Raw genomic sequence first — 17,426 nt, 5'->3', positions numbered from 1 at the left:
TCATTCTGCTGCGACAGCCTTCCACATAGTCTCCCATTCCAGGCATCCAAGGACCCACCCTCAATTGCATCTGCTCCTTCCTCACTGGAAGAACACAAAAAATCAACCTGCCGCCCTATACATACGAAGCCAAGAGCCTCATCTGTGGCGTCCCCCAAGGATCATCTCTCAGTCTGACCTTATTTAATAGCTCCATGACCCCACTGGCAGAGCACTCCAAATCACGTGACATCAACATACTTTCCTACTCAAACAATACCCAACTGATACTCTCCCTGTTAGACAAGCCCTCTATGACAAAAAACTGTTTTGCTACCTGCGTGACCAACTGCCTTGTGCTCTATTCAGACAAAACAAAAGTGTGGAAATGCAAAGAAAAAGAAAACTCTGTGAGGCTGAGGCCCAATTGGGTCCTATCGTAATTAGGGAGGGTGATGCAGGGAAACACTACCCATTGGGGCATGTAACCACATCATGTGCGTCGGTGACGAGTCTTGGTTATCCGGACTGTTAAAGGCATAGTGCAGATCCTGAACGCCGAAGTCAGGGGCAGACTTGAGACAGATGAGAGGGGAATGGATCCACATCGTCCTCCCTCATTAAGGCTTGGGCGGGCACTTTGTGACACATCCCTTCCCCAGATTGTTCCTGTCAGAAGTTGGCCTGGTATATGCTGACCACTAAGTAAAGTGGGCACCTTGTACCAGTCCAAACAACCCTTATTGATGATTAGGTTAAAGACAACATTTATTGAAAGCTATTCTAGTGGTAGCTATGTAGAGCTGCCTTCAGGCTAAGTCTCAAAGGAATGTAAAGCAGCTTGTTTTACCAGTATATAACCTCTTGAACGACCAAATGAAAGGAGAACCACACAAGAAATATATAAAATATATGTATATATTATAAAACACTCTCTACTAACCTCTTTATGAGATTTGAGAACAACGCACACAATATTAAATCCCTAGATCGACAGTAAATAGCACAATACATAGTGGGCTCCAGGGGGAGACCAAACCATATACTAAGAAAGTGGTATATTAACCCCGACTTTACCAGACACAGTGCCTAAAGCACATAGAATCGCTGGGACCCCAAGGAACCACCCCAGGTAGTGACACAGGGGACCCACGGAGGATGGGTGCAGTGTGTGAACACAGGCACAAGCTTCGTACAAGTCTATGGGAAAGTCACGGTTGCAAATTTAAAGATTAAGGACACTTCAGAGAGGACTTCATGCAAACCCTTTGGAACATAGAAGGTTCTAAGGCCAGCACCCTTGAGAGTACCAAGGTACCCGTGTTACCTATCCCAGAGGAGCCGGGTGCATAGGGGTCAAGTGGTGTCGGAAACGCTCGTTGATTTCAATGGTGTGATGCCAAAAAGTGCTGCTGCCGTGATGATGGAAAGTGTCTGGTGTGATCCAAGTCTGGATCGGAGCTGAGAAGAACCTGAAAGCAGAGGGGACAGAGTCTGGGTCACTTCACAGTAACCAGGGGCACGATAGACGAATGCCCACCGATGTCAGGTGTTTCAGGTGAGAAGAGGTGTAGCTTGTCTCTGCAGCCGCGGGGACCAGGAGATGTCGATGATGACCAAAGTCCGGAGGTGAGCTGTCCCACAAAGGATGTCGAGTGCTGGGGGGTCAGTGTCCGGATTGAACACCAACAAGCCTTGGCAACTGCAACCCACGCAAGCAGAGGAAAGCTGCTTCGGTGAGGACCAGCAAGGTCCTGGGGACTCTCCAAGCTATGGAGAGTCATGGCACATCTGGAGCAACCAGGAAAGCCTACGTAAAGTCAAAGTTACCTTCACAGGGACCCACAGGTCGACGGACCACGGATCGCAAAGGGACCTCGAGCTGAATCACAAAGTACCAGCCCACGGAACACTCGTGGAGTGTACACCGGAAATCTTCAGTGGAAATACTGCTCGGGGTCAGGACTACAAGTAGCCCAAAGCACAGCCTCAGGGGTCACCAAAAAGCATATGCTGCTGCAAATGTATGCAGTGCACAGGGGTTCGGGTTGCACGGTCCCCACGAGGGATACGGGCCTCAGAATTGCTGAGAGCACATATCAACCTCAGAGACCTTGGGAACCCACCTCATGTGTTGAAGAAATCTTCAGAGTCCTCAGGAGCATGGGAGATGCAAACCGGTCAGATGCGTTTCAGGTGCCTGCCTTGCAGGGGAGTAACTCCTTTACTCCTTGGGAGATTCTTCAATCATCCAGCGTCGTGCAGATCATCAAAGTACTTGGTTTCTGTAGCAGAGTTTAGTCCAGGTAAAATCTAACGTCCTGTAGTCAGGGGTTCCTACTTTATACCCAAGGAAGGGGTGGGACAAATTCTGGGGACCCACCTATGGGAGGGTCAGGACAGAGGGGTGGCTACACCCATGTCCTTTGTCCAGTTTCATGCCAGAGCAGGAGCAAATGGCTCTTGCAACCGGTTTGAGCTGGACTATGCAGAGGGACACCAAATGTGCCCCCAGTGCAGACATCAAAGCACTCTCAGCGTGCACCCACCCAGCCCCAATACAGTAAAGCCTGTGTGGGAGGTGGTTCACCTCCCTGTGACATGAAACCTATTGTCAAGCCTTCCCCTGCAGGATTATCATCCAGCAGCAGGAGGGCAGACTTGTGTCTGTGCCTGTCAGCATCCATCTTGTGATGCCAGGGTCGAGAATGCTGGCACCGGGTATACCGGTGTTGTCATATTTCTCCCTCTAGGAGGGTGGAGTCATACCTCCCACACCAGTTACTGGTGTAGAGGTATGATTCCAAGGTGTTTGACACCAAACACAACATATTTCCATGCAGCCGTTTTAAAGTTAGCATTTACAGCGAGGTTATAATGCACTTAAGTATATATGGTTGGCTGCATCACAAACAACCCCGGACTATAGGTTCCGAAGGCTGCAGAGGGGCTCTGCTCATGCAGGTGCACCCTTGCACATAAAACCCAGCACCCTGCCTTCAGTTTTGATAAGGCCTGCTATGGGGGTGACTGATAGGTTTGTATGTGCAGTGATATGATGTAGATATAGTGAACCTATATCTAAGTAAGGGGTGCATGCACCACCTTACACATGCTGCTGTAGCAGACCTGTGATGTCATTTTGAATGGTCTCCCAGGGGTGGCATAATACATGCTGCAGCCCCTGAGAGGCCTCTGGGGAACCTATGCCACTGGTACATGGTATGCCATATACTAGGAACTTATAAGGGTCCCCCAGAATCCAATCTGGAGTGTACCTAAAGTACATGCAATCAATTTAGAAGAGAAAGCAGCTAGGCTGGGGTCCTGGTTAGTGGGATCCCAGACAGACTAAGTTGAAAACAGTTAAACATCAGCAAAAAGTGGGGGTAACATTAAGAAGCAGATCCTACTCTCCTACAGTTCCCGTTTGGGGAATGAAGAAACACGGGAGAGGAAGTCCGCATTCCCATTATCAATGCCCTTGCAATATCTGACCTCTAAGGAAGAAGGCTGTAATGAGAGGAACCAGCGCAAGACCCTGGGATTGTTCCCCTTATTCCGGCTCATCCAGAGTAAGGGTGCATGGTCCGTGTACAGGAGAAAATGGGATCCCTCCAGATAGTACCAGAGCTTATAAACGGCCCATTTGATTGCCAGACATTCTTTCTCAGTCACTGGGTACAGCAGCTCCCGGGGGAATAGTTTATGGCTGAAGAACAGCACTGGATACTCAATACCATCATTTGATGATTGAGACAACACAGCTCCTATACCATTTTCGGAGGCATCCGTCTGCAGGATGAAAGGCTTCAAAAAGTCAGGGGACTTCAGTATGGGACTGGAAGTGATAGCCTTTTTTTCCACCTGGTTTTTAAGGAGTCTGTCAAGGGTGTTGTTATGGCGGAGTACCGGGGAATACATCTCCTGTAGAAGCCCAGTAACCCAGGAAAGCTCTGACTTTGTGTGGAGGGGAATGGAGTGTTTATGATGGCTTTGATTTTTTCCTGCTGGGGCTCAATAATCCTGTTCCCGAGGAGGTACCCCAAATACCTTACTTTCTGGAACCCCACCCGGGATTTCTTGGCATTTACATGAAGACTGCTAACTGCTGTTGCAGGGATTCTGCTTATGCACAGAACTATGCACAGGAAACCAGGACCTCAGTGAATTGTGGTGTACCAAAAACTCACCTCAGAACCCAGAACCCCTTATCCGACCAGCATCAGTGTCCCATTCGTTATCCGAGTTTTATCTTGGCGGTCCCAATGTATAGACAACCCAGAACAAGCGACTTAGGGTATTCTCAGGAATGGTGGGAATCAGAAATACCTGTTCGTAATTATTCTCATATCAGTCCACAACAGAATAAACAGAGACACGGTAAAGTTTAAAGAGTTTATTTTATAAACCTCGTGTTCTAAGATGCAGTACTTTGGCTAACATAAGCAGACAAATGATTAAGATCAAAACCATCAGCATAGTTACAATACCATAGAAAATCATAGTAATCATAATAAAATGACAGTGGATATCAGCCACCTTCCTTTCGCTAGTAAACTAATATTATTATTAATAGACTAATAAAAGGTCTCTAGGCTTGAATGGGGAACCCCATACCGTAAAGATCAGCTTAGTGGAATCACATCACAGGATCAGCTTAGACTCTGCACCTGGGAAAGCTCTTCTTCCGAATGAATAAAATACATGCAGCACTGCAATATTAAAAGCACCCGACTTTCAGGTATTTGCAGCTGCGTGCGTGTTATGGCTAAATAGTGGGCCGATCAACCTGAACCCAACAACATGCACCGTCTAGCAACCCAGACTGTTTCTTTACACAATGTTCAGACCATGGTCGCTGCTCACTGTTAGCGATGTGAACAACAGACAGTTCTCTTGAGAAGCAAAGTCGAGCAAGCATTTCTCAATAACATGTAACTACAGTGTCGTGTGCAAAAGCAGCAAAAGCGGCAAGATGTCTTGCTAACATCTAACGCGGTTGTGCTAACTTAGCATTGTACGTATATAGATAGCAATCTTCACTACACCCCCCCTTGATCGGACCACTAACCAGTAGGGGCGCACTTTCAGGAAAGCAAAGTTCAAGTTTGATATAACGGAACCAAGGGCATGAATTGTGAGACCATATAAGGTAAGTGAAAAGTTCGAAGAGAAAAGAGAAGAAAAAAAAGGAAGAGAAAAAAACCATTTAAAGGGAAAAAAATATCATCGATGGATGTACAACGAAATGAAGGGGGGAAAAAGTCAATCCATCAAGGTATAAGCACAATAAGTTGCAACAGCTTCCAAGAGGAAATCATTGGAACGTTCTGCAATATTATCTGCCATCTAGTTCAGCAAGGGGAAGGAACACACATGTTCCTCGAGAACCGGAACCTCTAGCACCATCCGAGGACAACTGGTGTGTTCTTCAAGATAACTTCTCGCTAAGAATTCAGCTGCAGCCGTTCCGATGTCCCAATTCACTAGGACTCCATGTGCTGCTCCACAGGCTATAATCCTGACGCCAGAACAGTCCAACTCATGAGCCACTAAGGGGCTCATCAGCCGATCATAATCCGGGGCAGGAGACACCGAATTCGACAGGCACAAATCCAGAGCCCATTGGAATGGACAATCTAGGCAATGAAAGACGGGCTGCACACAAGTAAAGTAGGGAAACCGGAAGGACAATCCATAGGCTATGCTCAAAGTCGCCAGTGGTAAAGTGCCATAGTATTCAAGCATCCGGTTATGAAGATGGAGCAGCCGTGACATGCTGTCGTGTGACGCAAGTGGTGCATCCATAGCGTAGTACGCAGATCATCAAAAGCACCCCAGCTACGAGGGCGAGAAGCAAAGGGAGACCTCCGAAGACGCTGGAAAAAATAGAATGAAAAAATGCCGGGATCACACCAAAAATAGTTTGAAAGGATGTCACGAGGCCGGAGCCCACAATTTAAAAAAAATGAGCATGGTGTTAGAAACACACTTATAATCCAGTCTTGCATGAGCTAAATGAGGATTGGAGAAAAAGGTATACCCTGGGTCACCTGGTTTCATCATTTGCCAACAGTCTATCAAACCATGGATCTGACATAAGTTTCTTAAGGCCTCAAACACCTTCGGTTTCCGCCCCTGATATTTATACCCGGCCTTCAACGACCAATCACTGGGTAGGTTAATATTATAATCCCTACATACAATCAATGGGAAAGGCCAGTGAGCAAGTTCATTGGAAATGTTATCGAATAAATTGGGGTCATCGCTTGTACTCCCATATATTATTCATAGTGTCATTTTATGACCTGTGCCGTATTGGCATTTTGTGATTGCCTTAATTTTTTAGAAGATGACCGTAAAAATTGCATCCCACCACCTTTAGCCAGTATGGGGACACCCCGTACCCTGGCTCCCTGTTTTGTAGCAGAGACCAGTCTATACCCAAGTGTATTGAGTAGATTAAGTTGTGACCCCTCAATATGGGTTTCTTCAATACAGATGATATTTGCCCCAGACGTTTGAAATCCCACAGCAATCCTTTGCCTTTTCATTGAGACCACATATGTTGACAGTAGGGATTCGCAGTCTAGCCATATTGGTTCATATCAGCACCCTGATTCATATATTCCTTTCTTGACCAACAAGCCCACCAAACTACTCTCTGCCTTTCGATGTTATCACCTATATTACAAGACACCATTGCACCCCCTTTTTCTATAACCTGTCTGGGATCACTCCCCCTCCACACCTCCCCCCACCATACCTTAAGCAATCAGGCTTAATCATGAGCCTGCGTGATGGTGTCTGAACCACTCCTCTCCCACCCACCACCTCTTCCCCCCGCCAGTGCTCCAATACAAATCTAACTTTACGTCAAAAAGAACAAAAGAACAAGGGAAAAGGAAAAAAACTTAAAAAGCGAAAGATGAGACAAGAAAGTCCCCCCATTAAGAGGTTGTCCTAATTTCCAGACGTTAACTTTCTTGTTTATGATACCAGCTTATTATTCATTGCTCCCGACAGTCCCCACTGGGGTGTCATCTAGTAACTTCTGTGTTTGGATTTCAGAGCTAAAGCTAAAGTTCTGTCCTTGAAAAATGACTTTCAGCCTGGCTGGATTTTGCAGAAAAACTACAGCTCCTGCATTCGGCAAGTTTGTTATGAGCTGCCTGAGCCGCCATCTCTTCTCCACGGTGGCATGCACGAAGTCTGGCTTGGCGAAGAAAGAGAAGTTCTCAAAATTCCTTTTAGTGTTAGGCCTAGCCAGGGCGTACACGGCCGGGTGCAACAGAAAATTTAAAAGTAGATCAATATGGCAATATGAAATTTAGATGGGCGCTTTGAGATTGTTTGAGGGAAGCTATGAACATGTTGAACTTCTTTGTCCCAGTCCCACTGTGAACAGTTGAGGCAAGGAGTTTTTCAGCATGGTGATTGTGAACTTCCTTATATCACAGCCTTCGCAGTTTTCAGGTAACCCTAGCAGCCTCAAGTTATTGCGACGCTGGCGACTCTCAGACTGCTCAAGCTTCCACATCACATCACTCAAAGTACTCTCTTACGATGTAGCCTGAGTTTTCAGCTTATCTACGGTATTCTCCAATAACTCAGTGTGAGTTTCACCATGTGTAATCTTTCTGCTATCTCTGTACATGTTTTCCCAATTTTGCCCACTAAACCTTGCAATTTTTTTGAGGCAAACCGTGCCTGTCGGTACTCTACTTTCACCTCATCCTGGAATAATCACTAGGATTGCAAAATCAGAGAGAGGGTGGGCTCGGCTGATTGCCCATTTTTTTTCTCTGCAGTCTCATCCCTTGGAGATTTTCTCTTATCGTTTATTCCATCAGGGGGTAGCAGCTGAGTGAATGAGTAATCACTGCCTAGTTCTTCCTCGTCCTCTCTTCCCCCAAAAGCTCTCTTGCGGATTCTTTTCCCTGATGTCCATTTGGTTCTTTTCGGGGACCCCCCTCTCCCTTTGCATACTACTATTGCTTGATGGAAAATTGCCGCCATCGCCATCAATGGTGTTGTTCTAGTATCCGAGCCTCGATATTCCTCAGTCAGGGAGAAGAACTTTTCCAAAGAATCGGGGGAGAGATATCCTGCCTCCATGATCTTTCTCTGAGCGTTACCCCCTGTAGCAGTGCTGTGCTTGTTTTCGTGTGACATATCAGGTGTATTAATACCCATCTCCCTGCCACTGGATTGTTGCTGAGATCATTGAGGGAATCGCTCTTGCTTGGTGCAATTTCTTTGGTTGTACCATCCTTTGGCTGTGTGCCTGAGGGCGCTTCCAGAACGGTGTTTTCACAATTTGAAATCCAAGGGGCCCCTCCCTGGACATGAAAACTCACATCCTCTCCCTCACCCCGTGTCTCAGGTGTCATGCCCTGTGTTACATTACACTGCAAATTCTCCAAGTTGTGAGTTTCCTCGCTGCAGTCCATATTGCCTTGATTTCCCTGTTTCCCACGTGCTCCCTTCTCCTTTTTGCTCGTGTCTAGGGGTAGAAACATACTAGCAATGGAGGGCTGTACTTTTCCCTGCTCCCCGTGTATGGCACTTGCTGGTTAGGTATTTTTCTGTGTCCCTCAATCTTTTCTTTATCCTGCTTATTCCCCTTACTGGTGTGAAGATCTGCCTTTTTGCCTTCTATCTTGCGGCGGCGCGTGCTATTTTTGGCCTTCGTAGGCGTGCGGGGGTTTCTTGCCTACTGCAAGCATTGCATTGGCTGCCTGTCCGGAAACGGATTATGTTCAAGACTCTGACTCTTATGCACAAAGCTTTGTTTGGCTCGGGGGCAGAGTACTTGCAGCGGAGGTTGCTTTTTTATCGCCCCGCTCGTGCTCTGCGTTCTGAGGCATTACACCTGGCTTTGGTGCCTCGTGTCAAGAAAGCCCGTATTGGTGGGCGTTCTTTCAGTCTGAATGCCCCCCGCCTGTGGAATTCGATGCCTCTGGCTTTACGCAGCACGCCCAATTTGTTCCTATTCAGGAAGAGCCTTAAGACCTGGCTTTTTAATCTTTAGGTTAGGTGTGTTATTTGTTTCTTTCGTTTTTTTCTTTTTCTGTGTAGTTATGTTACTCTTGCTGAGCTGGATGTGTAAAAGCGCCGGGACACTCTATCGGAGTAGCCGAGCGCTATATAAATGTTTAGTAACATAACATAACATAACATCTTCGTTTCAGTCTCTTCACGGCGTAGTTGTGTAGAAGGTATGGTTGACCGCGTCTATGCGCAACCATTGTCTCCGTAGCTCACGCTTCGCAGGCGTCCCTGTAGCTAGGCAACCCAAGCCAACGGCAGCCGTTACGGCTCCCAATCCTGGAAGCAGCTGTCAGTAGAAGCCGCGCGAGGGATTCCCAACACGTGCTGTCCCCTCCAGTCTTTTTCCTGCCCATATAATCCCAGCGTCGCTGTTCCTCTGATGTCAGCCTTTGGTCGATCGAAGGATTCCCAGGTGATTGACTGACTGTGAAGGGTATGCCCAGACCTGGGTCCCGTGCTCACTACGCCACTGGAGTAAAGCTATCCTGGCTGAAGAGGGGTGAAACCCCGAAACCGGTCCTAGGATGCTTGATTCCGGTCCAGGGAAGACATGGCTTGGCAGTTCGGGCTGGACTGTTCCCATGAGGCACAGGGTCAAGACTGATTTGCATATGGCCATGTCTGAACTGGTGTGGCGTGGTGAGCAAAATAACGATGGATTAAACCCAGATCTGTGACTGGGGGTGAATGTTTTGCCAATGTGCAACATTCCGTCCATCATCTTGTGTGTTTTGATTGACTGACTGTACACCACAGAGAGAGAGCCCAGCGGAGGACAGAGAGAGGCGAGAGGTGAGTGGTGGTGTCTTCACTCAGGCACCATCTTGCTCCTTCTGTGAGTGAAGTGTCTACTTAAATAAAGATTATTTAAAAACTAAATTTAAAAAATGTACCTATTTTTCCATTATATGCAGGTAGCTGTTTTAAGGCTAAGTCGGGAGGATTGCAGTTATTGCAAGTAAAGTTTAAAAGAGTATATCTTTGAAAAAAGTGGTATACATTTCTAAAATTATGTGTAATAAAAGCAATTTTTAAAATGTTTGCCTTTTTTGCAACGTGTTTTTGTAGTACTGCTCATTTTGTTTCGTAATAGCAGTCATGTGTTTAACAGATGGAAAACGATTCATGTGATGGGATTTAGGCCTTACACAAGGATGAAGAAAGATTGTTTTTTGCTTGGGACCTGATTTTTTTTGATGGATCAATGCATTTTGGAACTTTGGAAAAGAAGATGGACTCGGAGAACTTTTTTTCTAATTGAAACATGTATTGAAGTACGGATTTGTTCTTCTTGTCTTTTGTTTTAAATTATCTTTTCGGGTTGTTTGTTCTAAATTTTGCTTTGGGATTGTTTTTTTTTTAAATTTAAAAGACAGCTTTTTAAACCAGTAAATACGCTGTTGGTACTGCTGTTTACACTAGTCAAGCTATTTGGATATTTATGGATTTATGGTCAAAGAATGTGCATGTTTGGAGTACAGAAGACCTTTTTTGTGGAAGAGGTGTGGCGCAGCGGCCAGGGTGCCTGACTCTGGACCAAAGGGTTCACATTTTGATCCCCAGCACTGGTGGCAGGTTAGCCCAGCACCATCGGACTCTGGGCAATAGCTTGCTTAACCCCTTCCATGCTCATGACGGAACGGTTCCGTCATGAGCATCGGTTGAGCTGTGCTCATGACGGAACCGTTCCGTCATGGCCCCGCCCGCGCTTGAACCCTTCAGCACCGCGGGGGAATCCGCGCAGCGCTGAAGGGGTTAATCTTCCCAAGGGCCCCCAGCGCCGGGACACCTCTCCGAAAGTAGCTGTGTGCTTTACAAATGCTGGTATTTCATTTCATTTCATTTGGTGACGGGACGATTTGAAACATCACCAAAAGTTGAAGAATGAAGACATCTGCCGGTTGGTTTTCTGACATTCCTAATACATTTTGAAAAAATAATATCAAGAAATCCCTATTTAATTGTTTAAATAAAAACAGACAAGTAAGTTAGAAGAAGGGGTTAGTCTGTATTAGAAATGTAGTATGCTTGCAATACTTTCCTGGTAGTCAGAAACCACTGACAACGTAAATTGTTGCATTTGTACCACTAGTCGTTCTGACATTTCTTTGCTTTTTTGGGATATACGTGGGTTCAGACTACCTGTTAAAGATTGAGCTATTCTCATTTCTTGGTAACTTTGCTCGTTCTTCAAGGTTTCCAAAAAATGATAGAAGGTTGGGTTGGTTTAACCAATAGATTTGTTGAAGGGGTTGTGCTATTCCTCAATGGCATTATCAGTCTTTGCGCCACCCTCTAAGCAGGTCGTACAACAGTTCCACCAGTCAATTTGGGACTTTGATTTCCTCCTGCAACCTGACCTGCCTAGATGGCCAATCCATGTGTCTTCAAAATAATTTAGTAAGGGGCCCAATTTTTCTTCATTTTGTGTAAAGTAGTCAGATTCAGTAATTGATGTGTAGTATTCATCTACACAGTTGGGTGGCACAAAGCATAAGGATGTTAGTTTCTTTAGTTGATATTGCAGTTCACTGTCTGATATATAATCTTCACCTAAGGATGTTTTTTGTATTTTCCGCCAAAATGCCTGTGAAAATTGGAAAAAACATCCTTGAATTTGGGTTTCTGAGTATAATTTAGTAATGTTAATAATTATAGTTAATTCAAAATCAATAATCACTTTTCTAGGAGTTTTAGTTTTTATCACTGACAAAAATTCAATGTAAGTTGAAGCTTCTTTATAAGGCAGTACACTGTACACTAAAGAAACAGTGCTGTTGTTAATGTTGGCATGAATAGTGTATATTTGGCTGAAGGGATATGGGTGGATTTTAATGTACCATCCATCATCCAAATATCACTATTCTCAAGTTTAGCACGGTTACGGGGGTGCTAAATATTATAATTTGCTTTAGAGGGTTTTATTGTCAAATAGGGTTCTCTGTTGTGTAATTTATTATTCCTGATGGGGATGGTGTGTGTTTTTAATTTTTGGGACAATTTGTTCCTTCTGATTGGTGTTGTGCTGTGGCTTGTTCTGTTCTGAAAGAAAAAGAAAAAGAAAAACAAATGTTTTGATGTAAAAATGTACTTTTTAAATTAGTCTGCAAAGAAAAATGGTTTGACATTAATTAGAATTTTTTTTATTGTTTAGCAAGTTTTTTTTAATGTAGTGCTATGTTTGCATACAAATGTATTTTCATTTTAAACCTGCGAAATGAAAGTTATTATTTGTATTAATAGTTCTTTTGTTCCATTGCACCTTGTATTGTTTGGCTCATTGTGTGATCAGCAACCTCTATTTGTGTTGATTTACTTTTTATTGAGGATGTGTTTCTCCACACTGGTGGTGTGATATGAGTTGAACTGAAGAGTGATGTAAAGAAGAAATAACTATTTATTATTCATTGCTTTTGTTTTCCTGTGGATGGATGGTTTGCTTTACACCTGGTAAAATGAAAATGCTTTTGTTTCTGTTGTTAGTTCTAACATACTCCATTCATTGAGATACATCTTTTATTATATCTAGTAAGATTGGGTTAGGAGTGGTTTAACATGCCACTTTTGTATGGACTTAATAGGTTCTTGTATCATATTTTTACCTGTCAAGCTATTTCAATGGTCAGGAACTCTTTGGATTGGTTGTAGTATGTTGTGGTGTGTATTTTGAAGCTTTGATTTTCTTGCAAAAAAATTGCAGATCTGAAAAAGAAAGAAAATGTGAGTAGGAATAGTAATTTTGCACCTCCACTATCCAGCACCTTCTGTGAGGCAAACAGCTGTTGGAGTAGGAATTTTCTGTTGGACGCTCTGGTATTCAATATTGTCTGTCCTGATGATGACCACCATACGTTAATGTGGTCGAAACGCCGTCAACGCCTACATGTGGCCTTGATTGAAGAGGACGCATTCTTTGCTATGTTTTGTTTTTGTCTGGTCCAAACTACATATATGTAACTTTCCTCAGCCACTTTTCATGTTTACACAGTGTATTCTCTTTATGGTTGTTTGTGTAACTTATTGAGCTCCATTGTTGTTCTATTGTTGCCATTATCATTAAATTATTAAAAATGTGTTTATCTTTTTGAATTTGTGTAGGGGTATCATTTGTTAGTAAATTTCTTGTAATCTTTTCATATTTTTCTTTTTATTCTTTTTTCATAATTTTTTGTTTGATTCTCTGGTATTGTTATTCATTATTTTACGTTACATAAGACATTTAACTTGAACCTTTGTTAGGATTCCAGTCTTTACTTTGCCCCAGGTTCAGGTCTTAGGGCTGCCCTTGTTGGTGGTAATTATTTAGATAGATTCAGTCAGAGGTCTGTGGAGTAATAACAAAATTATCATTAGAAAATATTAGGGGTTTTTGTTGTAGTATGAGTATGTGTGTTTGATGTGACTATTTTATTTACTTGATCTGTAGGAGGCAGTGTTCCAATGCAATGTGTCTCTTTTTTTCCTCTGTGCTCCGATGCGTGTGGACACCTGGGAAGTCAATGATCCACTGAGCACAAAATGGTGGATGGCTCAATTTATACGTTTTTGTGTGCTGAACGGTTTTTGAAAACAAAATATGTTTTCGATTGCATTTTGAATGTAGAAATTAAATCTGACAGAAATTATATTTAATGTGGAATGTGTACAAAGATATTTTTTTCTTGTTTGCTTAGAACGGCAGCCATTTTGTTCCATGAATAAATCCAGAGTTATTAGTAGTAATAAAGAAGGGACACTTGAAAAATTGCTTTTGCAGTGCATCTGCTTCGTTTTGTATTAGTGTCATATAGAATAGGTTATTTTAAACCATGAAATATTCTGAAAATGTGCATTCAAGATTTCACTTTTAAATCAATCACGGGCCATTCACTGAGTGTCGCTGGCATAGGTTGGATGGCCCCACCGGCCTGCCTAGTTCAGGTTCAGTGGCACCACGGGACGCGCACTTGCGATGAACAGGGTTGATGGCACCTGGTCAGTTTTTGATAGTGTTCGGTCACCTCCGTGACTGTGACCTGGCTTTCGTCCGGACTGAGCCACATCCTCCTCTTACTCCTCTCCGTGTGACCACTGGTGTGGACTCTGCCATTTGTGATTCACGACTAGGTGCTGGATGTGGGACCTACTGGTCCGCAGGCTAGTCCTGGTCCCTCATCCATGTGTTGCCGGCTGGTATTGAACAGGGTTAGTGGCACCACGTGTCACCAGCTGGTGTTGAACAGGGTTAGTGGCACCACGTGTCGCTGGCTGGCGTTGAACAGGTTTAGTGGCACCACGTGTCGCAAGATGCCCATATGGAACTATGCTTCACTGATCGGGGGGTCGGGTGCTGTGGCCGCTGCCCCGTGTTTGGGGTCACTGCCATTCAGGACTCAGGACACAGTTTCACATATGGGACCTACTGGGCCGAAGAGGACTCTGGTGTATTATGTGAATGGGGAAGGAGTAATGTGGGCCAGCATAGGGGGGCCAGCGATATTATGCGGAGGTTGCAGAGGTCACTGAACTGGGGCTTGGAGCTTGCACCGGCACGTGGTGGACCCTCCTTGACACACGCAGAAGGTGATCAGTGTGGCCTGGCTGTGCAGGGGTGGGCCTGATGGGTTCGGGGTCCAGTGGGCAGGGATACAGCAGGTGCACAGGATCGCAAGCAACTCCGCTCACGAGGACGGCGTCGGCCTCGTGGTGTGGTGAGAGGCACCACCCTGGCAGAGACGTTGGGCTTTCCGGAATAGGACCCCGCCCAGGGCTACGTGCTTTTTATTTACATCCCTACGCTTGCCCGGTGTACGCCGGGCCATCTCACTCTGTTCACACTTACGGGGGGGACGTAATAGGCAACATTTCCACTAACTCCCCCACTGGCCAGGGTGACATGGTTGTGTCCACTGTCCACTACACTCCATATGTCGCCATGGATATGGGTGTGTTCTGTATACTGCGGTCTATCCAGCACATCTTCGCCACTCTTGGCATTGTGTGCTTTCCCAGTCATGGTTCTCCTGCCTCCTTCACACATGCCTGGTTGCCACCTCTCTCCACATTGGGCTAGTGTGTGGCTGAGGTGCCATGCCGTTGATGGCTCATGTTCACGGCTTGCCCAGGTTACAATTGTGAGTTGCTCTGTCGTGTCTGGTGGGTGGGCATGTTGGTTTTGATTTTGTGACGTGTGCATTGCCAGAGTTGTGAGTTAAGTGGTTGTAGAGTTGAAGTGAGTGGGGTGTCCATTCGGAACTTGCCAAGGGGCTGTGCATTTCCCTTGGTGCCATCCTGGGGACGCTGGATGCTGATGGATTGTCGGAGGATGGAGGAATCGTGCACAGTGGCTGGGTATTTGGAGGCGAGATTAGTGGAGGTTCCACGGTGTTCGGTTGTTGCCTGCACATTGATGTGAGACGTGTGCTTTCTGTTGCGGTGATTGTGTGCTGTGTCGGCAGGGGGCACAGGTATGACATGTGTGCTGTGGATTGCCCCCAACACGTGCATGCATCCAGCTATGGTGTATGGGCCTTGCTTGGTGTCCAGCAGATCCTACGCATTGTGTTGGACGTATAGGGACTGGGGTAACAGGCTGATGGTGATGTCCAGGTCAGGTGTGAGGGACTTGGATGCGGCTGGCTGTGTGACTCCTCCGACTATGGCGGGTGTTGATTGGGGGGTGCCAGGGGCCAACAGGTGCAGCACAGCCATTAGCTATGTGTGGGGTGGGATGTTGGTTGTCCGCTGTGTTAGTGCCTTTGGCCTGTTGGGCATTGTTGGTCAGGATGAGTACGATGGATGTCCTTTTGAGCCTGTAGTGGGCAATGACATTGTCAGGTGCTGGGTCTGTGTGGCTGGTGCGTTTCCTATGGGTCCGCTGTCTTTGTCTGCGCTGCCTCTGTGGTGGTCCAGGGGGTGTTCCGGTTGGGGGTTGGGGTCCTGGGGTGGTGACGGTGGGTGTTGTGGCCCTCTTGGGTGTCCGGCCCGCATGACCGGTGGCTCCATGGCATCTGTTGTCCTTCCGATGTGGCTGTGGGCTGTGCTCCCTTGTGTGGTGCAGGCTGTGGTCCGACTTTGCACCATGTCAGAGCAGATGTTATTTTCCTGCTGCCAACGCGCCTTATCGCCTGTTTTGTGTTCTTATCGCAGTTCTGGCTGGTCATTGTGAATGTTGTGGAGTGGTGTTGTCACAGCTTTGGGCACGGGAATGCCTACTCTGCATCTCATTAGCGATAGTTACGGGGGTATTCTGTGGCGATGTTTTTTGCGGCTGCTATCGTGGGTAAACTGGTGCTGTGGGCTGTTAACACCAGCTTGTGAATGGGGCGATCGATTTATCACAACTTTGGCTGCGATAAAGTGCCCTTAACTCGGAGATAGCTCCTTGTGAATATCCCCCTCTGTTTCTTGCATAAGAACACTTAAAGGTATGACAGAAGAGGCACTTCTTAGGTCTTGTCAATCACAGAGCATGCGTTGAGTTGCAAGACCCATTGTTTACTATTCAGTGGGCTTACAACCTGCCTACAGCATACCATTAATTATTTTCATTGTTGCTCTCATTTGTAACCATTCAATTGCTTATCTCCGGCAGGCTTCCTTTGCTTTCTTGTGTTAACTACTACCTGGAGAATGGACCAGGTTTAAGTGTTTTTCCTCATCTTTGTTCTTCCTCATCTTTGTGCAACACACTTTTTTAATGTGTTTCAGTATTATTCCTTGGGCTGTATTATACATTGAGCCCCAGGGTCACAACGGGCATGTGCGCCCGCTTTGTGTATACAATGACATTACAGAGGGGGCTGCAGATGCTTGTGCATCCTCTTTTGTAATACTGATAGCCCTGGGGCACATGTGGCGCAAGCGCTATTGTCAGAGGGCATTCACTCAATTCCATGGAGGCATGGCCCAATGCAACTGCACCCGTGCCATATTATAGATGGGATTATAGAAAACAGGAGGGAGGTGCACTTTGGATCACTGCCAGTCTAGGGCTAACATACTGACCTTAAAAGAAAAGGGGGAGCACAGGATACAAAACTCTATATCATAAATATAAGCCAGACAAAATAAATTTCTTTGAAAGTGACACTAAAGAGTTAAAGCAAACTGAATTCAATAACTTAATCAAGCCATATATCTTTGTGCTCAACCATTACCACCAGCAGGAGAAGGATGAGGATGTAGCAGGGGAGGAAGAGGGAATGGAGGGAACGCAGGGGGGAGGATGAAACGCTCCTGACCATGTCCACAGAAGAACGAGGAGAGCAAACAGGGTTGAGGTCCCCTGCCAAATCCTGAGCTGGTAGCAGCTTGTCTTAACACAACCTGTCCCCTTGGGAACTGGAGGACAGGAGAGCCGAGATGGAATTTTAGCTTCACCTGGCCAAGCTAAAATGGAAGCAGCCAAA

The sequence above is a fragment of the Triturus cristatus genome, chromosome 5_1, assembly GCF_964204655.1.
Source record: "Triturus cristatus chromosome 5_1, aTriCri1.1, whole genome shotgun sequence".
Classification (NCBI taxonomy): domain Eukaryota; kingdom Metazoa; phylum Chordata; class Amphibia; order Caudata; family Salamandridae; genus Triturus; species Triturus cristatus.
This window is presented reverse-complemented; position numbering follows the sequence as displayed.